The sequence below is a fragment of the Lissotriton vulgaris genome, chromosome 7 (genome assembly GCF_964263255.1).
Source record: "Lissotriton vulgaris chromosome 7, aLisVul1.2, whole genome shotgun sequence".
Taxonomy (NCBI): Eukaryota; Metazoa; Chordata; class Amphibia; order Caudata; family Salamandridae; genus Lissotriton; species Lissotriton vulgaris.
In genome coordinates this window covers 1,733,865,389-1,733,890,930 of record NC_141695.1, presented here as the reverse complement: position 1 = coordinate 1,733,890,930, position 25,542 = coordinate 1,733,865,389, and the positions used below count along the sequence as shown (strand labels likewise).

General features: G+C 47.0%; 1 pseudogene across 1 annotated transcript in view; it reads right to left on the bottom strand.

Moving 5' to 3' along the window:
- The window catches only part of LOC147706498 (epidermal differentiation-specific protein pseudogene), a 105,759-nt pseudogene extending 86,629 nt beyond the window's left edge, over positions 1-19,130 (bottom strand). The window contains exon 1 of the transcript XR_015297650.1: positions 19,062-19,130. The product of XR_015297650.1 is annotated as an epidermal differentiation-specific protein pseudogene (transcript). The remainder of the gene's footprint in view (positions 1-19,061) is intronic.
- Positions 19,131-25,542: the final 6,412 nt, after the last annotated feature.

The following is a 25,542-nucleotide window of genomic DNA, read 5'->3' as shown; positions in this document are numbered from 1 at the left end:
CAGTGGAGTAGCCTCATACTTTGAATGAAGAGGTCTTCTGGTGGATATTCTAGGTGTCACCTGCAGTGAACAACTAAGAGCAAGGGTGAATCACAGCAGTTTAGGACTGTTGCTTGTCACCCACTGTCACTACCTGATATAGAGGGAGATAATAAGCACGCAAAACTACCTCACTCACATAATGTCTGAAGGTCTCGTCAAAATAACACTTTTTTAAAGTGATAAATATGACGAGCACTGGCAAAAACAATAGGTCTGACTTTAATGTGCTACTGCCATAGATCTGCAATTGTCCATGACTGTGTGCTTACCGTAGCAGGTTAAAAGCCAGGCCTATTGACTTTAGCATGATACTCAGAGCATAGAAATTGTGAAACTCCTGCATTAATTATCAATGCCAGCTTCTCAGGGATTTTCTAAAATGTGTGTGCTCCTGTTTTTTGACAAATGTGGACTGCCCAGTTGCTCCACTACTGATCATTGTAAAGCATTACATTGCAAATTTAAATTAATTAAAGTGCTTAACATGCTGTAAAGTGATGATTTACAATACCCATTGTAAGTAAATCGAGCCTCCTGCATTAGGCATCTTTAAATGTACATTGTGTTAGTATGAGTGAGAAAGAGACCTGCTTCCAGTTTATGGCCTCTTCATTGATCTCCAAATAATGGAGGGCCACAGAATCCAGGCTTCTAAACATTAAGGAAGTGCTTGTCAGCTTACTATGTCAAGACTTGCCCTTAACCTTACTCCTTCTGGGCCGCTCAGTGGCATTCAGTACCAATGACCATCATGGACTGCTCAATGGCGGGGCGTGGCTTGGACGTCGATGTAGGCGGCAGCGGATCTCGGAGCTCCTCCGGGGCCGCCCTTCTCCCGTCATCATCCTGACCACTGATCCGGGTCCCCGACCCCAGAGGCTCTTCCTCTGCTACCCGTGCCCCTGATGAGCGTAGGGGCAAGCGGAACGGCGCCCGGGGAGCGGAGTAACGGACCCTAGAAGAGCTCCTGAGGCGGACTGTCCAGAGGCTCTCAAAATGGCAGCGAGGGTCGCGAGAGCTGCTGCCTGACCTGAGCTTCCCTCCACTAGCGGCACAGCTCCTGCCACTCGAACGGAGGAGCGGACGGTGAGAGAGCCCCAGTGCAGTGCCCAGTACGAGTGGAGGAGATAGCCGAGAGGCTCTGAGGACTGGAGGGGCAGCTATGAGATCCCTGCCTGACCTCAAGATCGTGGCGCCCTCGTGACACCGGGGTCAGTAACAACGACACAGGGTCGTGACTCCTAACCAGCAAGGCTGAGTCCACACTATTAAACAACAAAACAACTGCCAGTAATGGGTATTGTTCAACTAATTTTTATCTGACCTATATGAAACAAACATAGGGGTCCGTTTTTCTATTTACATCACTAGTTTATTTATTTATTTAAGCACTAGTGGAAATTTTTTCTTTTTGTTATATTTTCATTCAGAACCAAAGTTTGGTGTATAAACACAAAATCAATACAATAACATATTTACAAGTGATACAAAATACGATTTGTCAATGATTAAACCACACATCCAAACTTGCACACTGGCCAAAATACATTCATTCATCTACATTCATCCAACAACAAAAAAACAGTACAAATCCTAAAGGTCTAATGTCAAAAACTGGGCATAAATCTTATATCAATTTCTGAAAATGTACATATATACAATATTCACAATTTTAAATTTTTTTTGGGGGGAGGGTTTTTTTTAAAAATATTTACACCTTCTCTTGTTGAATCTATTTAAACAAAAGTATTTCAATTTTTTGACAAAATGACCACACAACCGGTCGACGCGTTTCGAACTCCCCATTTTGGAGTTCTCCTCAGGACCAACAATCTTCAATTTGGTGAACACAAACGCACTTGGCGTGATAGACGTGTGGAAAAACGGTATACAACTTAAGCCACTAGAAATGGTGTTATTTTCGATATTTGTGGTATCCTGCTCCCACACTGGGTAATCGGCAGCTTAACAATCAGTCTCCCGGGTCCTCAATTCTTTAGACGCCAGCACTTCGAGAACAACAATTTCCTGGTGTGCCGGGGCAGTGCTGGGGGAACTTTTACCTGAGGACTTAGGAACCCAGGAGGACAGCAACGACCAGGTTGGGCTCGGCTTGTGTGTACTGGGCTAGCGCTGTGACACGGAGCGTGCTGCGGAGGTGGTAGCCCTAATATGTAGCCCTAATTGGAGACGTAGAGACCGCGAATCGCTCCCTGACCTGGCCCTGCACGTGGCCCTGACCTGGCCCTGCACGCGGCTCCACGTCTCGGGGCGGTGGCCCTGCCCCGTCGCACTTGAGGGGCACGGAGGTGAACAGTGCCGCTCCCTCAACACAATTTGCGGGCCCTGCTGACTGCAGGGTGCGAACATACCCTAATAGCTGGACTCACGCAGTCAAACGCCTTGCAAGGGGCCCCTGATTTGAGAGTGGGGGCCCTTCCTGGAGTTCTCCCCCTGCTGAGAACCTTGTACGGCAACTTACAGAGTCTTCCTACAACGGTGAGAGGGGAGTGCGAGACCAACACCGGTGCCTCCCCTGGCGCTGCGGTGATAGAGCAGAAGGCCAAGGCGCAGTCCTGAGAGGGGTTGCTGCTTTTTACCTGCAGGCCTGGTGGTCCAGAGTCTAGAGCCTGGAGGACGACGATTGCAGTTCCTGGGGTGAGCACTGGGACGTAGACTCGGGCCAAATCACTGTGGGCCGCCGGTTGCAAGTGCCCTGTGCCCGACGGAGGACCCAGCCCGGCCTGTACTACCTACCGCCTGGATTCATCTGCTCCTTGAGATCGGGGCAGGAACTGAACGCTGGGGCACGAACTCAAGATGGTCAGGGGGAACAGAAAGAAGGGCTTTGAGACGCTGCGACTCGATGATCCGGGTCACTCCATGGAGGAGGAAGAGATGGCGTCTGGTCCTGGAAGCTCCATACAGCCGCGGGACCCTTCTCTGAGTGACATTATGCAAGCCAGCATGGCCTCAAGGGAGGCACTGGAGAAACGGATGGACTCTATAGGTTCGGACCCATTTCTCTTGAAAGATGACCACAGGAAGTTGAAGGAACGGGTGGCGACTTCGGAGACCGCCATGAAGGACATTCCCGATGAGGTTACTGCCCTGAAGAACTCGTTGGCTGAAGTGGCGCAGAAAGTCCGGGTGTTGGAGCTCCGGGCTGAGGACAGCGAAGGGCGTTCTAGACGCAATAACCTCTGTATAGTTGGTGTCCCGGAGCGAGAAGAGGGCCAGGATGCAGTGTCTTTCATGGAAACTTGGCTAAGGGCGGAGGTGGCTCCGGAAGGGCTCTCTCCATTTTATGCCCTGGAACGAGCCCACAGAGTTCCAACGCGCCTGCCTAGGCCTGGAGCCCAACCGCGCCCGATGGTGGTACGACTCCTACACTACCGGGATCGCGATCATATTCTCCAGAAGGCCAGGGAGCTGCAGAACTTACGAATCGGCAACAGTAAAATTATGATCTTCCTGGATTTCACCAGGGACGTTCAACGGCAAAGGGCCTCCTTCTTGGCGGTTAAACGGAAGTTACGAACACTGCAACTGCCCTTTGCCATGTTGTTCCCGGCCAGATTAAGAGTTACTGCTGAGGGAGTTACACATGTTTTCCTCACACCGCAAGCGGCTTGGGATTGGATAGACACCAGGGGGGAAACTGGGGGGGGGGCGCCTCGCCTGCGACCTCGCCTCGCCGACGCTCCCCCGGCGTGACACCGAAGCGGCGGCCCGGCTCCCCTGCCGGTTGGCAACAAGAACGGAACAAGGCGGTGTTGGCAGCCATCAGCCAGGGAGACGTCAGCCCCTCCAGTAATACTTCGGAGTGCTCAAAGAATGGCGAGTTGAGTCCAGGCTCCAGCAGTGCTCATGGTTTATCGTAGGCGGACTTACCGATAGTCACTCCACAAACAGCGGATGGAATGTTTGGCTGATGGGACTGTATGGACATTGAGGACCCTTCTGTTATGTACTGGGGTGTGTGATGAGTCTTGGCCACCGAAAATGGGGGTCGGAAGCAGTTGGTTACTGATGCTCGGTAATGCTACATTGGGGGGGACCTGCTGCATGGAACTGAACTTTTGGGAGAGGCGGGGGGGGGGGGGACATTCCGGACCTTCTTGATTCGACGTTCCAAATAGCCTGACCTGATCTAGATGATCTGCGCTTTGTTTGCTTGGTTTGGATGGGGATGCCATGTTGGTTGTCTGTCCTGGGGAGAGCGAGTTTGGTAGGTTTGGACTGCTTTGCTGATGGGGTATGTTTTAAGGGGCCTGGGCGTGTCGGAGCGGTCTATGGGGGAAAATGTCACGTACTATGTTGTCTGATATGGGACCCGTCTTAGGCTACAACTGTCTCACGTGGAATGTTAGGGGGATGCACACCATGCATAGACGGCACAAGATTCACTCTTATTTAATAAGAAGGGGTATTCATATCACCTTCCTACAGGAAACGCATCTATTGGCAAAAGAAGGGAAAGCTCTGCAACGGAGATGGAGGGGGCAAGTTTACCACACTGTCTACTCGGCCTATGTTAGGGGGGTGCTAATATGGGTAAGGGCGGGTGTCCCCTTCCAATGCACGATGCAGCTAGTTGACCCGGAGGGTAGGTATGTAGTGGTGCGGGGGAAACTGGATGGCAGAGATTTAACGATGGGATGTTTATATGCCCCGAACGTAGAGCAGCCTACCTTCTTCTCCTCGTTGTCCCATAAGCTGGCTCCGGTCTTGGTGGGTCCATTGCTCCTTGGAGGGGATTTTAATTGTGTATCAGACATTGCCTTAGACCGTTCACACCCGCCCTTACCAAATGCACCGGCGAGCAAACTGGCGCTTGCGCGTTCTGCCTGGCAGCGACAGTGGGGATTTATTGACTCCTGGAGGGCTCACCATCCATTAGATAGGGATTATTCATTCTTTTCCGCCCTCCATGAATTGCATGTTCGCATAGATGCCTTCTTGTGCTCCCCTGACGTGCATGGAGAGGTATGTCAGAGTGAGTATCTCACGCGCACGGTCTCTCACCATAACCCGCTACTAGTCCAGCTGAGGTGGTCACAGCGTCGCCCACGAATCCCCACCTGGAGGCTGCGCCCAGAGACGCTTGAAGATCAAGTCTTCAGGACCACGATAGCCTCGAGTATTGAGACATTTTCAAATCAAGGAGGGGTCTGCGGGGTCAGCCACCATTGAGTGGGATGCCTTCAAATTGATAGTGAGAGGGAGATGCATTGCAACTGTATCGGGTGTTCGGAAGACCTTACTACACGATATCCGCCGGGAGGATGAGAGGTTGCGCTCCCTAGAGAAAGAACGACCGGAACGGCCAGATAAGCAAGAGGCCCTATTGGAGGTAAGGGAAACTACGGCGACAATGGTAGAACGTCTCCGCTGTTTTGACTACAAGTCCTATCTTATGCGGGCGCACTCGGAACGAGACAAAACGGGAGCCCTCCTGGCCTGGTTGGCCAATCCGGCTCGCCGAGGCTCGGTTATTCTGGAACTCAGGGATCAATTGGGTGTAGCCCGGTTTGATCAACAGAGAATTAATGAGCTATTTTTCGATTATTATACAGAGCTCTACCGCAGTAGGGTGCTGCCATCGGAGGCCGACTTGCAGGGATTCCTGGAAGGGATATACTTGCCAGAATTAGACGAGGAAGATGCGAAATTGCTGGGCGGTAAAATAGAGGTGAGGGAGGTGAGGGTAGCCATTAAGAGTATGGCGCGGAATAAAACGCCAGGCTCGGATGGTTTCCCGACGGAATTTTATCGCACTTACGGTGACCTCCTGGCGCCATGGCTGACGTGGCTTTATAATGAGGCTAAAAGATTGGGTAGATTGCCGGAGACTACCGGGGAGGCGATCATTGTTCAACTGTTAAAACCAGGCAAGCAGCCCTGGGACAAGTCGGCTTATCGCCAACTGTCCATGCTCAACCTGGACTATATTATTTTGAGTAAAATACTGGCGACGCGATTACTCCCCCACATGCCTACACTAATTCATGTGGATCAGTCCGGATTCATCCCGACCCGCAATACCACGCTTAATATACGAAGGCTCCTGCATGTTTTGGAAGCTGACACCTATGACGTGGATGAGGCGGCGGTGTTTGTCGTCGACATTGAAAAGGCTTTTGATAGCCTAGAGTGGCCTTTCATTTTCCATGTTATGCGCGCAATGGGATTGGGGTCGGACTTCGTGAATTGGACAGCTCTACTGTACCAGAACGCTACGGCGAGGGTTCAAACGGGAGGAGTAATCTCTGACGCTTGCGCCGTGGGTAGGGGCACTCGCCAGGGTTGCCCCCTCTCCCCATTATTGTTTGCCATAGCGGTGGAGCCTTTGGCGGCGCGGGCTCAGTTGGGTCAGGCATACCAGGGATTGGATATTTACGGGCAAGTGCATCATATTGCGCTGTACGCAATGACCTTTTGATCTTCTTGGTGGATAATGCTGACTCTTTGCAGGGGGCGAAGTCCCTACTGAAGTCGCTGAGTGCGGTGGCTGGGCTCAAAGTTAATTGGGCGAAGATGTACCTGTTCCCGACTCGTGAGCCCAGGGAGTGTCCACACTCTTCTGAAGGGGTGACGTGGGAGGGGAGATGTCTTCCCTACCTGGGTACGGCGATCAGGCCCGGACTGGCCGTAGCGGGCACCGGGCAATCCCCCTGTGCGCCGCACGGGTGGGGGCCGGTTTTGGGCCCCTGAGGGTCGATTTTGTTACAGGGCCAATTTTGCAGCTATGCTGCAAAATCGGCACTGTAACAAAATCGGCCAAAAACCGGCCCTGGCAAAGAGCTTGGCGGCACCCCCCGGGGGGGAGGGGGGCGGCCGAGCACTTACCAGGGCCGGTTTTGGTTCCCAGTCCGGCCCTGACGGCGATCTACCATGATAGGGGAGACATTCTAGAAGGTAATGTAGGGAAGGCGATCAGGAGCACTAGAGCGAACTTTGATTTCTGGGGTACGCTCCCGCTGTCTTTGGCGGGGAGAGTGGGACTCCTTAAGATGGTGACCCTGCCGAGATTGCTCTACTTTTTTCGGACTCTCCCGATCTGGATTCCGGTGAGCTATTTCCGGCGACTACGGATGATGGTTAATGGATTTCTATGGGGATCCGGCAGGCACAGGGTGGCGCACAGCATGCTTCTGAGACCCCGAGCGGAGGGAGGGCTGGCGGTACCGGATTTTGAGATGTATTACCTGACAGCTCAGCTGCAGTGGCTTACACAGTGGGTAGTGAGAGCCACGAGAGAGGTGGTTGGTTTTCTTGTTTGCAAGGGTGGGGGAGGTTTGAGGGGGGAGGGAGGGTGAGGAAAGGGATATGGGTTTGAGTTTGGAGGTGAGTGGGAGATGCTTGTAGGAGATGTAGGTTGATGCCTCTCAGGTCTAATGGAAATAGTCGCCTGGACATTTGCAGCCGATTTATGCACCACTTTGGGCAAAGGCAGATACCACCGTATGTGTAATTGATGTGAGACAGTGGGTATGAGGGGATGGATTTACTGATGTTCTTTGTCACATTGTCGTCTTCTATGTGTACAAAACAATAAAAATGTGTTTTAAAAAAAAATGGACTGCTCAATGGCTTCAATGTCTCAGTTGGCATCAATGGAACTGCAATATCACAGTATTCCTCCTTCCCCTAAGCCACACTCAGGTCAGATGGAGCGCCTTGACCTCCAGATCTGCTGTAATCACCCACGGAGTCCAGCCAGGCTCACTTCTATCACCGATCCTGTCCCACATTTGCAGGAGCCCTCGCATTAGAATCCTTGACTCCTGAACTGTAGAATATTGTATGTGTGCTGATGATACGCAGTTATAGAAACGTGACAACAAGTCTTGCACCTCATTGAAAGTCTCTGATTGTGTATATGTGCTCCATCATTGGATGGATCTCATCTCTCTGGTCCAACTTCGTTTCCCCTATCCTCAGTCCTTTGACACCTACTTCCAGCCAGTGGAAAAAGCATGCAATCTAAGTGGGCTGCTTGGCAGCCGTCTTGCTTTCAAACCTCGTATAATCTCGGCGACTAAAGCTGCATTCCAAAATTTGCGTCTACTTCAAGCTGTCCTTCTTCTCCATCTCCAAACCCAGAAAATCGCTACCATGCTCGAAGGGGTGATTTCCTGCATCGTAGGGATAGGGTATCCAATCAGTGCGATCCGAAATGCCTCCAGGAAAGAAATATTTCTTTCTTGAGTCCCCTCACTCACCAGGGTTTCCCCATGGTGACATGCTTCATCATAGGGGCCATCCCAGCTCTCAACGAACTGGGGCGTGCTGCGACTTGCGAGAATTACGCAGGAGCACTTATGTGGAAGACTATGTGTAATGCAAAAGTGTTGTGGAGTGGGCTTAAGTGGGTTAAAAATACCTTGCTAGTGGGCCAATAAACGTTATTGTTGCTCCTAGGTTGGTTTGTCAAGAAAGGGGGTGATACAAGGAATAAACTAACTATAATGAGTTAGAGATTCTATGACACTTTTGCACTACACATAGGCCTCCATTTTAAATCTATATCTAAGCTCCAGCGGGTCCAGAATCACGATGCACGTCTCCTCTTTGGCTTAAATTGCTATGACCACATCTCACCTACACTACATCCTCAAAGCGTTGCATGGCCGTTCACCAGCCTAGAGGTCTAAGAGGTACGTCTTCTATCACCCATCCAGAAGCCCACAATATGCGAACAACAATTTGTATCGATGCAAGATGTTTGGAGTCAGGACTCTTCCCACACAGGGATCATCACCATGAAACTCCCTTCCAAAGCACCTAAATCTTGAACCCATCTTCAGCAGATTCAGAAAAAATGCAAAGGCCTGACCCCTTCTGCTGACCTCACTCGCACCTGACCCGGACTGGTTAGACGTCTAAATCCAGCCTTCCTCAGAACAGGGTCATCCTCTAAGGCTTTGGTGTTTGATCACCATTGTTGGGATATTGTGGTTTAGGATTACTGTTTCCCTGCTCATATAGACTATTTCTAACCTTGAACCTAACCCAAAGTGCTTTGAAGCTCCCTTTGGTGGCTTGCAGCGCTTTACGAAATACTTACAAGCATGCCACTCACAAGCATGGCAGCAACAATAGATCTTTCTCATTGTTCGTTTTAAAGAAAAGTGTTGCTTATACTTGACTGTAAAAACTTCGTATCCTATTGGCTTCAACAACTGACTTTAAGAACATAGGGGAAGGAGAGCAAAATGGATTGAAGGCAGTAATTTACACACACACACACACTCATCACCTGTGTGCCCCTAACAGACATGACCAATCCACGAACACTGGGATTGCTACCACCTGCTTCCTAATAACACAATACCACACATAGCACACGAGAATCACACATCTACTGAGGTTAATTGCAGAGAATAAGTGCACAAAAGTAACGTGCTAGTCACCAGCATCCTACTCACTAGTATGGTGATCAGTGAGAATAAACCATCAGAACGAATATTAGCTTTTGTTGTACAAAATACTTTTAATTGCACTTCGACAAATACTGTAAATAACAAGTTGTCCATACCCAGTATATGATACTCCAGTTACTGACCTACAGAAAGGCATGGGTTGACTGTAAGATATTAGCAGCAAGCCTTCAGCTCTCTGGACATCCTGCTGGCTTCATTCTTTTGCCAGCTTCCTAATACTTTAGTACTAAGGTATACACCAAAACAGCGAGGGAGAGCCTTCCTGCTCATATGCAATAATGTATAGGATGTATACTATGCTGTGCAGATTTCACAATTGATCCCAATATGCAAACTTTGCCCATCAATAAAAATAGACAGCTGTTAAAAGTAACACAAGTACCTTCTCGTTGAACACAATTGTAGGCCATGTTAAAGCGCACCTGTTATGCTGCTGCCTGTCCAACAGCAGACACAGTGGGCACATCCCCACCGATTGGGAAACACGAACAAGTCACTTGACAGATGCACATAATTGCCTAACTTGTCCCCCTGTCGTTTTCACAAATGCATTGAAAATCCATGTAAATACTGACTAGCTTGCTGTTGAGAAACATGGTGTTAAACTGACAGTGTAACGCTGGGGAGAAAAACATGCACACATGCAACAATCCCCCACCTTTCAGACGGAAACAAGTGTCATCCTTGTGTGTGCATTCTTTAAGGGACATTGCCACTGCTCCCCTGAAATGCTTAAAAAAAAACAGGATTTGCAAATAGCAACATAAAAACTACATAGAAAAGATGTCTACCTAGGCCACCTGTCACATTTTATGGCCGAATGGTGAGAGTTTCAGACAAGGCTTCAATACTGAACCAATCTCTCCCACTTCTGGAATGGAGCCTTATTTAAAATAGATAGCAAATCCGGAACATAGATGTGACCTACGATTAAGAGTACAAACAATCCATTTCCTAGTTGCTTTAGCTTAGACTGGGTCTTGGTTTGTATCTCTGCCATGCTGTCCTTGTGATTCTTCTACTCAAACAACTACGCATGTTATGCTATTTTGCACTTCATACTGCACTTTGAGAGTTCACTTTTTACACCCAAATTTATTGTCTGAGCATTTTACATCTTATCAAGAAGGGATTGATTTTTTATCAAATTAAGGGGGTATGCTTCATGAAATTGAACATTTTCTCAAGCCTTGTGGCTGTATGTATTTAATTGTATGCTTTTATGGTCTTTTTAATAACTAAATCAAAATTATTGACTGACCTTTCAAAAGTTACATGAGATCTTATTGCAAACAAGCAGCATGCTTCAGTTAATTCGCTTAACATGCTTGTAAAGTCTTCTTTTACAATAATGTGTCGAATACAGTTGTGTATTTTAAATTAGCATCAGCGCAGCAGAATGGCTGCCCAGAGGGGTGAAACTGGACCAGAGTTTTCCATAGCACTAAAACTTAAACAAGAGGAATATTGCCTCTTTCAGAAATGTTGTTCCCCTGTTGGCTGAAGAACAACAGCAGTGTTTTAATACAGCAAATTTCAATCGAGGCTGCTCCTGTTGCTATGTAAACTGCAATTCACCTCTCCATTGACAGTGTCATGCCAAATAAAACATAGGCAGGCAGTATAGTACAGCCGAAGTGAAAGATGAGCTTGCCTAGAACACTTACAAAAAACACATTGCAGAAAAAGAAAATCGATATCTCTGGTTACCGAGTACCACGATTAGCATCTCCCAGGTCCTAAATCTCTACAGCAGACCACTCCCCTGCAATGCGAAATGCGGTGTTTGAGGAGGAGAGCGGTGGATGACGCTTTCATGAAGGAGAACGTTGTGCGGCTATTACATACAAAGCTTAGAGAAAATCAGAGAAAAACATTGTAAAATATCTAGCGCCATATGCAGGTAGCCCAATTGCGATCGCAAATTCAGAAATACGCAGAATGTCAGTGTTTGCATTCGCAATTAGGGCAGTATGCTATGTAGTACACAAAAACCCACATGCAAAATAAGGAATCGCAAAATTTGCGATTCCTTATTTTGCGAATGCATTTAGGGCCACATGCATCAACCTATTTAGGAAGTGCAAACGTTGCGAATCGGTAAATTCGACCGTTTGCGATTCCTAAATAAGTTTTTGGGATGCATCATACATTTTTGTGAAATTCGCTATTTTTAGCGATTTCCAAAAATGCGATTGCTTTTAAGGAATCGCAAATTTGCGATTCCTTAAAAGCAATGCATGATTGTTTTTGAAATTGCGAATTAGCAATTAGGGGGGCAAATTACCACGAGGTTGAACCTTGTGGTAATTTGCGAAAAGTTATGAAAATGCTAAAAAATTCATTTTTTTAACTTTCATGTTACAGACACACATGTCCTTAGGACATGTGTGTGTGAAACATGCACTTTAAAATACATTTCAGGGGTGCAGGGGGGGTCCTTTGGACCCCCCTCTGCACCCTTGGAATGCATTAACAAATTGCGAATTTTTTCAAATTTGCAATTTGTAAATGCCTTCCCATTGACTCCTATGGGCCTTTTGGCCCATAGGAATCAATGGGATTTGCGAAATCGCAATTAGGAATTCGCATAATATTTGCGATTCGGTAAAAATTGCGATTTTTACCGAATCGCAAATATTATGCGAATAAAATCATGCATCCCATTTTGCGATTCCTTATTTGCGATTCCCTAAAAATCGCAAATAAGGAATCGCAAAACCTTACAATGATGCATGTGGCCGCAGATGAATCCCAAATTGCGATTCTTTAAATGCAATGTAGGAAGCACCCAAGTTGTGTGATTTTGGCTTAAGGAATCGCAAATTACCACCAACTTCAGGTTGGTGGTAATTTGCGATTTCTTTCATGTGGCGCACATACATACCTACCTACATAGCATTTTGTTACTCTCTAATTGCGATTCCCTAAAAATCGCAATTTGAGAATCGCAAAACACGTCTTACCTACATATGGCCCTTTAATGGTGATACACTGTGAACTTTGTGCCCCTGAAAATTGTAGCTGAGGCAGCTGGATAGATAAAGGAAATTATCAGAGTAGTATGGAGTGCTGAAACACGAACAGCACCTCGGGGCAGATTTACAAGCCCCTTGCGCCACTTTTGTATCACTTTTCCCATGTTAAAAGTGATGCAAAAGTGGCAAGTCTGTTCCTCCTAAATTCGAATGATTGATTATGGCAAGCACTGAGTGGTTGAGTTAGTGGCGACTGGGCAGAAGGTCCCCGAGCCACACCTCCCTCCCACGTCTCCTGTTCCAAAGACCAAGAAAAAAAACAGGTTTGCTACTTCACTCATTTAAATGTCATTCTTGTTGTATTCTGCAGCCTGTATGCAATATGGTCTTTTTTGATCAGTAAACGTGTTTGTTTCTGATCCTGTCATAGTGCAAGTAAAATGAAAGTCATAATGACAGAGATTTGAAGTTGCATCGCAGGTTAGCAGGGGCTGTTGTTACTATCGGAGAGGATGGCTCACTGAGCAAGTGTTTGCTGTTAGCAAATGCCCTTTTCTGTGAGTCCGAGTCCAAGCAAAGCAGCCTTCTCCTGTCATGATTCTGTGGTGAAGCCATGAATGCCACAAAAGGAGTAAAATTATTCACAAAGATGAATGCATTGTTTAGCCCTATATCCCATGCCATACACTATCATTATATTAAATACACTTCAGACGGTGCAAGTTAATCAGTCTCTGAGCCAGAACTACTTTGTGGTAAAAGGGCGGGAACATGTCAATTGAGTTTTTCAGGAGTTGCTGGTCACAAAAAGACCTCTCAAATTTCGTCCGTTACCGACCGGCATTGGGCATTTGGGATGTAGGTGGCCTACATTGCAAATTCGATAATTTACCGATTCGGTATTTTAAGGCATCGGTAGATGACCGATTCCTTAAAATACCGAATCAGTAAATTAACGAATTTGCAATGTAGGGAGCACTCAAATGAGTGCTTTTCCCATTTTAGGATTCGTTATTTACCACCAACTAAAAGTTGCTGGTAAATAAGGAATACCTTTGAAAATGCAAATCAGTGCATTTTCAACCGTGCCCTGTGGCAGACATACATGCCCTTAGGGCATGTATGTGTGCCACATCTGCAGACACGTTTTCTCACAGGGGAAACCCAATAAACCCTTGTAGGCTTGGGCGATTAATGTTTCAAAACATGAAGTGCTACAAGGGACTTATTTAAAGTGCGTTGGCTCTTAGTTAGCGACAAACCGAAGCTGACCGTGCGGTGTTACCGGATTTTTGGACCAAATAAAACCAGTACATTAGCTGATCTGGACTATCGGAATCATCTTAACACCACCTGCCCAGTGATAAGATTTTCCATCAGACCGCCGGAACAACTTATTGCGGCCCCTTCTCATTATTTCTCTGGGAGTTGTTTACAGCATAGAAACAAAACATCGTCCTGATGATGGTCTTTTTGATGAAAACAACCAAGACCGAAACGTCGACATCTGATTATCATCTCCTCTAAGGCAGTTGTTTGACGCCACCTCACAACCATGTTTGATTGTTAAATCTGGGTTGTTTGTTTGAATCATTTGGAGTTGATATTTTGGGTTCAGAATTATAGAGAAATTGATTGTCTTTCTTAGTTCATGATCCCTTTTGCTTGAATTGATTTATGTTTGCATCCCTTGTCATTTTTATCAAGTAAAATTTATTTCTGAACAAATTTACCTTCTCTAGCTCTCTTTTTAACCTGCCCTTCCTTGCATCTATGTTGCTTTGTAATTAATTTGATATCTTGTTGATACAATAGGGTGGATTTTGACAAACCACTCGCTAACTAAGAGCCAACGCACTTTAAATAAGTCCCTTGTAGCACTTCATGTTTTGAAACATCTGCAGACAAGCACGATTCAGGGGTGCAACAGGGTGTCAAAGTGACACCCAGGCACCCTTGAATGTGTCCCCCATTTTACCGAATCGGTATTTACTCATTCGGTAATTGCCATTCATTCCTATGGGCCTCCAGGCCCATAGGAATGAATGGCAATTACCGAACCCGTAAATACTGATTCGGTATTTACCGAATCTTACCGATTTGGTAAAAAATACCGAATGATTACCTACTTCCAATTTACCTATTCTTAAATAACGAATCGGTAAAATTCGGTATTTAAGAATAGGTAAATTGGGATTAGCAACATCTGGCCCATAGTCTCCACCAACTCTAAAAAATCCAAGAGAAATCAGGATGCAGGCTTCTGAGCGAGTGCACTGCACACATCAGGGCTCTAATCACAGAAAGCAATGTTTACAGTTCGTTTAAGCTGTGGCGGCTCCGCTAAGGCGGAGAAGCATTGCCCCACTGCTTTTTAGCAGTGAACTAGAGGGGAAATAAAATGATAATAACTCGCTTTATTAGAATTTTATTTTCTCCTACTTCTGCAGCTTTGCTCGAGTGGTAGCACCCTCCTAAGTGTGCAATGACTGCTTGGCCAGTCCTGCGCTCTTTGCATGTTCTCCATGCAGCCTGCATTGCAGCCTGCGTTGAGAACATGACCAGGCTCACAGACTGCTTCTGAGCACCGAAACACGGCCAAGGCAGCATTGTGATTGGCTGACGGGGAGCCTGGGTGTGCTTTCTGTGCAGGCCAATGAGAGAAGACTTCTGCGGAGAGACGCGGCGAGGAAGTGGCGAGAATGTACGTTTTTTATTTTATTTTTTAAGGCCCGCTGCCTCCTACCTCCAATCATTGCTGACCGCCACTGATTTTAAGGTGGCGGCTGCGCCCCTTCTGCCCCTGTTTCTCATCATTATTGGTGCAGCATGTGGTGGACTCGGTTTTAGTGCATATTTTAAGAGATACTTGAGTTTGAGGCATTTCTTCGGTGACTGCTGAGTTCTGGTGTGTACAGAGTTTGCCCATCAGATAGGTCCATGTGTCAGTACAGGGAGAGTGATGTGGAGAGACTTGGAAAGCTAAGAGATTTCATTGCTTGGAAAGGTGCCTGGCATGTGTCCAAAACACCAGGGAACCCTTTATTGTTACAATCAAAAGCTCTGTAAACTACTGGTTTTATAGCTGGGAAGTCATAAATTGTGAGCTGGAATGCGTTCCTCCCAGGTGATTGCTGCCTGCTGGAGTGTGTAGAGCAAAAATAAAGAAGGAGGGAAAGCTGGTCTGAATTTTACATTTTGATGGTGACATTCACATTTCAAGCAATTAAATGTTCTTTTTAGTGATGTTTTAATTGACAATTACAAGCATACAGAAGGCAAATTCTATTCGAGACTAGATTTTCATTTTTCAGGGCTGTGTAGCATTGTGCATGTTCACTTTCACTTTACACACTCCCTCAGGACTACATTCCAGGTCCATATTTATGACTCAGCAACAATACTCAATTCCTAGACGCTGGTCATAGCTAAGTGTGAGTCATTCTTTACAGGGCCTATCTGCTCTCACTGGCAGGTTTGTCACTATGGTGATCTGACAGTCAAAGTGTTTATTTGTAGCTGCCAAGTCTTCAGATTGCTTAGGAGTGACCTTTCCAGAGCTTCAGTGTATTTATGTACAATTGTACAAATGGCTAACTACAGTAGCTGTTGAAAGTATTTAATGCAGTAAGATATGGGACAGTTTGTGATGTGTTTAAATATTTCAACACTACACAAACACAATTGCTTTATAAGCCTTCTTCCTTTGTCAAATTTGCTTTGAAATGTACAATTTGCCACTATTTTCTCAAAACATTTCTCTGGGTAAGAACACCGCCCCCTCCCCAGCACCCTTTCTGTTGGCTGGATTGTGCAATTCTCACACTTGCGATGTAACACTTATACCCTACTTTTACGCCCAAACATTTTCAGCTGTCACTCGCCGCCACTGGTGGAGTGTAATCACTTTATTTGTGGAAGCACACAATTTCTCTCCCAAGCAAAACATGCACTCCTAGCTCCCAACATGTGGATGGAGTCAAAGGCCCACTCATCATGGTTCACACAATATGCCTGGCGAGGGATGCACTGTCAAGCCAGACCATAAAAATAAAGCTATTACCACTTCTCATTAATGGTCATAAGATTGGTCCTACACTGTTACCTTAATTTAGATGCAAGCAGCAAGTGCTCAATGCCGCAGAATGGAATTTAACATAAACATCTCCCACCTAAGGCCATTTACAATACTGCAGATATAATGGCATACTAAAGATATATACCTCTATGAAGATATATTTGAGATATTCACCGGGAGTGATAAATAGTATTTTCAGTACTTAATGTAACCCAAAACACTCTCCAAATCAATAGCCATTGGCATTAACACTGGGTCTGCAAGTTTAAATATTATTTGCAAAATACAAAATATCTTGACCAACATAAAAAGTAGAAAATAAAATAGGGGTCAGCGCACACCAGTCCTGGAACCGTGGGGCATTCCTTTTCAGGCAGCTGTGCACATATGATCAGGTAAGTGCTGTCACTCACAGTGCAAGACAGCAATAGTTTGAGGGAATGGACCCTTGTCTGTTGCTGTGTGTTGTGGTGTGTGGAAACAAAACACCATGGATCCACCAACAGCATATATATTCTGATGGGGCTCAAAGTTATTCTCTATTGTTCCCCATGCCAAACAATAAGACATAGAGGAAGGACATCTACACCCTGCAAGGCCTAGAAAGTCACACCATACAAAAGAGAATCCACTGAACATGAGGATGATCACAGATATTCATGGAAATGTGCTTTTCCATTGAAAATCATAGAGAATGGCAACAGCCTTACAACAGTTGCAAGACAGCAGCAAAGCAACTAGTCCTGAGAGTGCTTCCCGTCCTTCACTGCTTTGTGGTGCCCCCACCAACACAGTGAGCTATTCACGAGCAGGACTTTACAAACAGCGATTTATAAATCCTCATCAAGGTGATGAATGTGATGTTGATACATGCTGGCCACATTATGTTTGTAAGTGACATAAAGGGGTTTTAGTAAGCAAACCCAATCGTCTGTAATCCGATTGGCGTGCTCGTTTGCACACATATTCTTCACAGTCCACCCAGGTTCAGGTGCTCTTTCTACAAGAGGAGTAACATACACTCTTAAATGTGCAGAGGACCTGTGATGCTTTACTGCACTTACAATGTCTAAGAATGGACTTAGACACTGTAGAGGTACAGTGCTTAAGCAACTACCCTCAACAGTGGTATAGTGTACCCAGGTAGAGGGGTGTCTTACGTATACCATAGGGAGTGGGTTGCAGGCATGGCACACAGGTATGTGTGCCTTGTCAACTCTTCACTTTTCTCTGCACCAAAACATACAGCCTGCAATGGCAGTGAGTGTGTGTAAAGGTACAGGACCTCTAAGAGTGGCATAAAATGTGCTGCGACCCTTAGAGGCCTTTCCTGGTCACAGTGCCATTGGTACCTTTTACAAGGGACTTACATGTGGCTAGAGAGGTGCCAATTGGGGTGTACAGGTTTGGGAAAGAACACAGGCCTGTGAACCTGATTGGCAGAGACCTAGGGCACATCAAGTCAAAGAAGTGCATCAGAAATCTGGAAAAATGTGGGAAAGTTACTACAAACAGAAACCAACATTTCTACACCTGTGCAACATCTGTATTTTTAATGCGATAAATGGCTAAGGATCCTCATTTAGGTCTGTGATTGTAAGTTGGGGACTCCTCACGCCTATATTGTCCTGGTGAGCAGTAAAACATTGCATATAGGTGCTTGGAAATGCAAATGTGTGTCACTATACTGTATGCAGGAGTGCTGTGCATCAGTCACCTATGTTGTCCATATTTGGTGTGTCCATTAATATGTGCTGCTGTTTCATAGAACTCAACATGTTGAAGAGGGACTGGGCTACTGTTATCAAGACTGTGGTAGCTGATGTAGCTTGATTAGATTCATATCCTGCATCTTTAAGTTATTTCACATTTCTGTCAGTCTTTGGTGCTTCTCTCCTGAGGCTTACATTGTTAATGGATTGCTGCTACACCCCTGCTCTTGTGTCTGTTGTGGAGGTATACTGCAACTAGAGATCTTTAAAAAAATGTCATATTTCACAGCCTTCCTAGATACAGGTATTGTATGCCTTTTATACTTGTATTCTTGCCTCACACTGATTTTGCCCAAGTTCCGATTGACTTACTCCCTGCCTATATAGCTTAAAATATTCCAAGTAGTTCTACTTGCAGGGGCGAGGTTTCTGGGCAAATGTGTGTGTTTGTTTCTGATTATATATAGCAATATTATGTGTTTCTGTCTGAATAATATATGTGCCCTAATGGATCTGTGTATGTTTTTGCATATGTTTGCAACTTTGTGTAATTTGTGAATATGTTTGTGTGTACATCTGAGTTGTTGGTGTTTATCTGTTTAATGTCTATATGTATGATGTGTATGGATGTGATGTGTGTAATGTGTGCCTCTGTATGTGAGTAGGATGCATGCACAGAGCCTGCGAGACAGCATAGAAAGAACAATTGGAATCTATTTGCACTCCAACTTCTCCTGTAAAACATCTCCCTCGGAGAATATCATAGTGAACTAAACTATAATCAAACATGCAGGGTACTCACCAGGAGACGACTGCGTCTTGCACCTCTCACATTTCCCTGCCAGGCACCCAATTTATATACGACTGGCTCAAACCCCTCCCAGGCTCCTTGGCAACACATTTCCTGTTTAACCATCCCACCTGTTGAGTGACTCAGAGTTGTCTAGTAAATCAATACCACATTTGAATTCCTTGGAAAATACTTACTGGTTGAATGTAGGGGGTTAACGGTTGCCGGGTTTAGACAGATCTGGCTCAGCTGGAGCTGTTTGGGTAACAACCCTTTGACCTGTAGCTACACAGGCTCTAATGATGACCACTGTTGTTTCAAGCTATGTGTGAAATGACTGACCTGCTCACACAACTCAGGTGCTGGTGCTAAACCTGTTTGCATGTGGACACTAATATGCCTTTTTATTTGGTTAAAACTTGTATATACATGTATATGTGTGTATGTATGTATGCATGCAAGTGCATTTTAGTATTTTTAAAGTGACAACCTAGCTGGCTAGCACCGAGTGCTGTACAGGGGACATGCGCCAGTGGTGATGCTTAGGGGAGAGTTTGAAATCAATATTATTTGGGAGTTTTACTTTTGGAAAACATATAGTGGTGGGTTTAGGATTTGGCAGATGTAGGACACTGGCCAAAATGCAGAAGATGTTTGTGCCACACTATTTAGAATTCATGGAGATGTAAACAATCTAAATGGGGAGGCCGGGACATCCAGCGGGTTTAGGTGGATGAGCAACACAGAGGCAAAGCTTAGTTAGTAATGTTAGGGTGGTACGAGTCTGAGATTTCCCAACAAGCAATGAGGTTATCCCAACTAGAAAAGGCCGGGCCGACTGGGGCCACTGGACGGTGGTAATGGAGAGGGTTTGGGACATTAGATTTCAGTTATTTGGAAAAGTAAGGCCATTCAGCGTAGGGCCTCAGTGTGACAGTTTGAACTATGTAGTTCACTTTAGTCCATTTCCCCCTCTCCGTAAAGCAGGGCAGAGATGCCCAGGAGAGCAGGCTAACATAAGACCACTTCTAATATCAGGAGGCCAGGCTTAGGATGGACAGCAAGACTAGGTAAACCTTTTAGTAGTCCAGGCCCAGCAGAAGACCATGCTTGGAGGAAGAGAGGAATCAGTAAGAGGAGGCCAGGTGAAAGCTGCAAAATAGTCGAAAATGATCAAAAAACTAGGGGGCATATTAGCAAGGAACATCGTTAAAATTATCGCCTTTTTAGCGGCAGGAAACTGCCGCTAAAACGGCGATAATGGGCTTGCTAATATGCGTTATAGAATTCCAATAGAAGCCCAGGTTAGATGTCCTGATTCATTTAAAAACTTGCTGCTATTGTTTTAAATGGGTGTTGCTTAAACCATATGGCTGAGATACCCGCCACCCCCTCTCAACACAATCCCCAAAGGAGGGAAACCGGAAACAGTTCTTGAAGTTTTTGGAAGAGGGAGGGAGTGACCCTCCCGGCCGTATTTATTAAAACAAAATTAAAACATTAAATCAACAGTTTCATATTAATGTACAATTTCATTACCACATTGCGATGTTTGGCTAACCTTAACAGATTCTCTAATACAGAGGTTCTCCTAGCCGAACTAACATCCTACAAAACATTTACTTGAAATTTTGAAATTGTACATGTAACCCCTCCTACCCAGGAAGGGGCCTTGACCGCCTTTTTTTTTCTTTCGGCGACCCATCCTTAGAAGGGACCGCCTCCCCGTTGAGGGGCCAATGGCCACCTCCCCCGAGCGCTCCCATCCGTGTTGGGTGACGCCCACTCATAGGGATCTTCCAATTAGTGCTCACCGATCATGACCTTACCGCCCGACCAAAATAAATACGACAATGCTAACTAACTTACTAAACTAAAAGACATTGGCTACTACAACTGTATTAAAAGCATGCTTACCAATGAACACTAAAGCCGAATTTCTTTATTCACAAAACATAACCGAAATAAACCATTCTTTATTACATACTCAAAATCATCACGGTAATACCACAACCTGTAAACGAAATTAGAGTTATCCATCAACTTTTATTCAAAAAACAACTGGCTGTCCTCAGGGGCTGGTGGGTGGGTCAAAATTGGCTCTTCGTTCCGTCTCGAGCTCACGTGCAGCGAGGAGGTGCAGCTTCAGAGCACAGGAACAAGAGGATGCCTTCTGGTCTTGCGTCCCCTTTTATCCGTCTTCAGGGCGGGCGTAAACCCGCCCCTGCCTGCCCCCAGGGCGTGGCCAGCCGCGTCAGTGTCTAGGCCAGCCCATTCTAGGGCGGGAAAAAGCGCGCCCCGGCTACGCCGCTTCGGGCATACCAGCCGAGACTCGCCTCCCGCCCAAGATGGCTTCCCGGGGGGATCGTGGTACTCCGCCATACGTTCGGGGGGACCGAGTGGTCGCCCCTTTCCATATGGCTGAGATACCCGCCACCCCCTCTCAACACAATCCCCAAAGGAGGGAAACCGGAAACAGTTCTTGAAGTTTTTGGAAGAGGGAGGGAGTGACCCTCCCAGCCGTATTTATTAAAACAAAATTAAAACATTAAATCAACAGTTTCATATTAATGTACAATTTCATTACCACATTGCGATGTTTGGCTAACCTTAACAGATTCTCTAATACAGAGGTTCTCCTAGCCGAACTAACATCATACAAAACATTTACTTGAAATTTTGAAATTGTACATCCTAACGTTTAAGGGCCAACGGCAAGGTCGTAACCGGTGTCAAGATCCCTAAACCAGAAATACCCCCCCCACTTGTGAGGGGCGACAGCACAGAGGCGTACCTCAAGTGCAACTACCAATTTCCCTTGACTTGACGGGGGCCCCAATAAAACTCGACGCCACTTAAAGGTCGTCCGAGGACTCGTGTGAGGTATCTAGAAGGTAGCGTAGACCCCCCCCCAAAGCCCACACATCTTACCACATCTGCCGTCGCAGACGTCCTGGCCCCGGGAAATTCCCCAGGAGGGGGCTGTAACCCCTCCTACCCAGGAAGGGGCCTTGACCGCCTTTCCTTTTCTTTCGGCGACCCATCCTTAGAAGGGACCGCCTCCCCGTTGAGGGGCCAATGGCCACCTCCCCCGAGCGCTCCCATCCGTGTTGGGTGACGCCCACTCATAGGGATCTTCCAATTAGTGCTCACCGATCATGACCTTACCGCCACAGGCCGGATAGTTGACCGGCTATCCGGACCCCCCACAACTCCTACCTAAAGGTCATGTTATAATGTTTTTAGCCATGCTAAGAAGTCTCCTATGAGTAACTCATTCCCCACCCGAGACAAATGCACACCATCCCCCAAATACATACTGTCATCATTAATACACCCATGCGAAATAGAATGCAATGTCTTGGAACGGAACAACCTACTCACTTTGTTATTAAGCTTTCTAACAGAATGATTCAAAGCAGGAACAGAAATAGCCCCCCGCCACACCTTTCGTGGGATCATATGGGACCACGCAATTGTGCACCCCGGAACTCTCCTCGCTAACCAACTTACAGTGGAAAGCATTGCCTCCAGGAGAAGTCGTCTACCAGTGGTGACCAAATCATTGCCCCCAAGATGTACTATGACTACAGACGGCGGTGACCTCGTCCGCCCTAACAAACCCTCGAAGAATGCTTGAAACTGGTCAATACAGAGACCGCCTCTTCCGTAGAAGGACACCCTGTACCCGTATTCCCCAGCTACGTGAATCATGTCACCTGCTTTGAATACGTCCGCGGCACGCCTCACGTATGAGTGGCCCACGACCCACACCTCCTTTTTCACAGCCGGTGATGTCTGACCGCTGGCCCGGTGTTGGGTCGACTGCATAGTCCGCCCCGCCTCGTAGGCTTGCGCAACTGAAAACCAAACAAAAACAAGAAGCGTGAGTACATCATTACAGCTTCACAACATGTGCAACCGCACATACCTTTTATAACAATTGGAGGACCAACGCCCCACTCGTTTCACTTGTTCCACATTAAGACCCCTGGCTGTAGCTTCTGTAGCAGCCCCTATCCGAAAGGAATGGGTCCCAAACTCGCCCGGGTTCAAGCCCGCAGCGGCAATTGACATCGCAAGCACCCGCTGAAACTGAAATTTTGTCAGTGGGGTGGCGTCCGCGTGTCTCAACAAGGTCCCCCCCCATGATGCCACCCTTCGTGTTAGGTAGTCTTCTAAACACTTTACCGGACACATGGAGGACCCGGGAATCCTGCGTATGATTATGCAGTCACCCATCCCACATTGATCGGTCTTGGACCTAACAAAGGAGACAGTCATTGTCTCTCCTCTGATCTGAACGTGCTCCTGGCACAAACCCCCTGTCACGTCCTGTTTGTTCCTGGCCACTAGTTCGCTTACCCGCATCGCCCCATGAAATGCCAGCGGAAAAGCGGCTCGGAACAACACAGTCTCAAACTGAGATGAACATGTGGCAGGGAGTGTGGATAACAACTGGGCCAACCTATCCAAACCTATCGGGCGCCTCTCATCTACTCTGCGACCCTCAAGGCGTTGCCACCCACGAAGCGCTTTCTGTACAACGAAAGACGCTGTCGGGTCCTGGATACCATGAGCCCTGGCAACAAAGGAAATGGCAGCCCGATGCCTCTGGGCCGTAGCCACCGATTTCCCAGCCACATGTAAAGACATCAGAAAATTCACCACCCATTCCTCGTGGCCCCAAAGCCCCTCTCTATCAGTCCCCAAAAAGGCTAAATAGGACCGGAACGCCCCTTCATATGCCTTCCTCGTCCTTGGTGCTAAACTCTCTCCCACGAGGTGACGAAGTTCGGGGCACCGAGAGACCAGAGAGCTTCGGGAAAGGGTGCCGGCTCCGGGTCCGCTGTGGGAAGGAAACCCGAGAAAGCCTGCATATGAAAACGAGACAGTGCATCAGCCGCCTGGTTCATTACCCCTGGGACATGTTTTGCTCTGAATAGCACATTCAGTTGCATACACAGTAAAACAATTTCTTTGAGCAGTCTCAAAATCAATTTGCATCGTGCTGCCTGGCTATTGATACACTCGACCACGGTCATATTGTCAGACCAAAATACCACAGAGTGATCTTTGAACCCTTCGGGCCAAGTTCTCAGGGCCACCAAAATGGGGAAAAGTTCCAGGAAAGCAATATTACATGTCAGTCCATTGTCATGCCACCATGCCGGCCACTTTTGTGCCGACCATCTTGTGCCGAAGATGGCACCAAAACCTATGCTCCCTGCCGAATCTGTCCATAGCCCCAGCTCTTCCGAGGACACGGCCGGTTTGTTCCAGACGACTCGACCATTGAAATCCGCCAGAAATGCCAACCAAATGCGCATGTCCTGGCGGACCTCAGCCGATAGTCTCGTGCGATGATGGCCCTCCTTTAGGCCGACCATGGCTTGGGCAATCGAACGGGAAAAGGGGCGGGCCATTGGTATAACCCTCAGGGCAAAATTCAACTGTCCAACTAACTGCTGTAATTGATGCAGCGTAACTTTAGATCCACTTATACACATTTGCAGGGCTGCCCTGAACTTCAACACTTTGTCAGCAGGTAAACGAAAACAACCCTCACTGGAGTCTAACTCGATCCCCAGAAACTCGAGGCAAGTCGCAGGACCTACCGTCTTACCTGGCGCCAATGGCACACCAAACTGCTTCATTAACACACAAAATTCGGCCAAGGCCTGGCCACATTCAAGATCCCCGGCTGCCCCAAGGAACAAAAAATCATCGAGGTAATGCATTACATGTTGGAAACCCGTCTTCTTTGTGAAGACCCATTGTAGAAAACTACTGAATTTCTCGAAATAGGCACAGGATATAGAGCATCCCATCGGCATACACCTATCCATGTAATAATGACCCTGAAACATGAAACCCAGGAGACGCTGATCGTCTGGATGTACCGGGAGCAACCGGAACGCTGACTCGATATCTGATTTTGCCATCAGCGCCCCGGGCCCCAGGCGATTCAAAATGGCTACGGCCTCATCGAAGGATGCGTACCGCACCGAACACACTTCCGGGTCTATCGCTTCGTTTACAGAAAGACCACGTGGGGCTGATAAATTATGTATCAGTCGGAACTCACCCGGGTCCCTCTTGGGGACCACCCCTAAAGGAGAACAAACAAAGTTATGCACCGGGGGTACACTAAACGGGCCGGCGACCCGACCTCGAGTAACCTCTTTCCGGATCTTATCCTGTACCACGGTCGTATGCTGCAGGACCGAAAGTTGATTTTTACATTTGTCCACACCCTGAAAGTCCCCCACTGGGATGCGGAAACCATACGAAAACCCGTTCCGCAACACCCCAGCAGAAGTACGATCCGGGTATTCACTGAGCCAGGGAATCATTGCCAAGGTATCAATCGGGGTAGGTAAAGGCGCCCCTCGGACTAGTTTAGACCTGTTTGGCGCCTCCTCTACCCCCGTTATCACCCGTTTTGGCTCTGCACGTGGACTCAGGATGGGACGACCCGCACCCACTACAT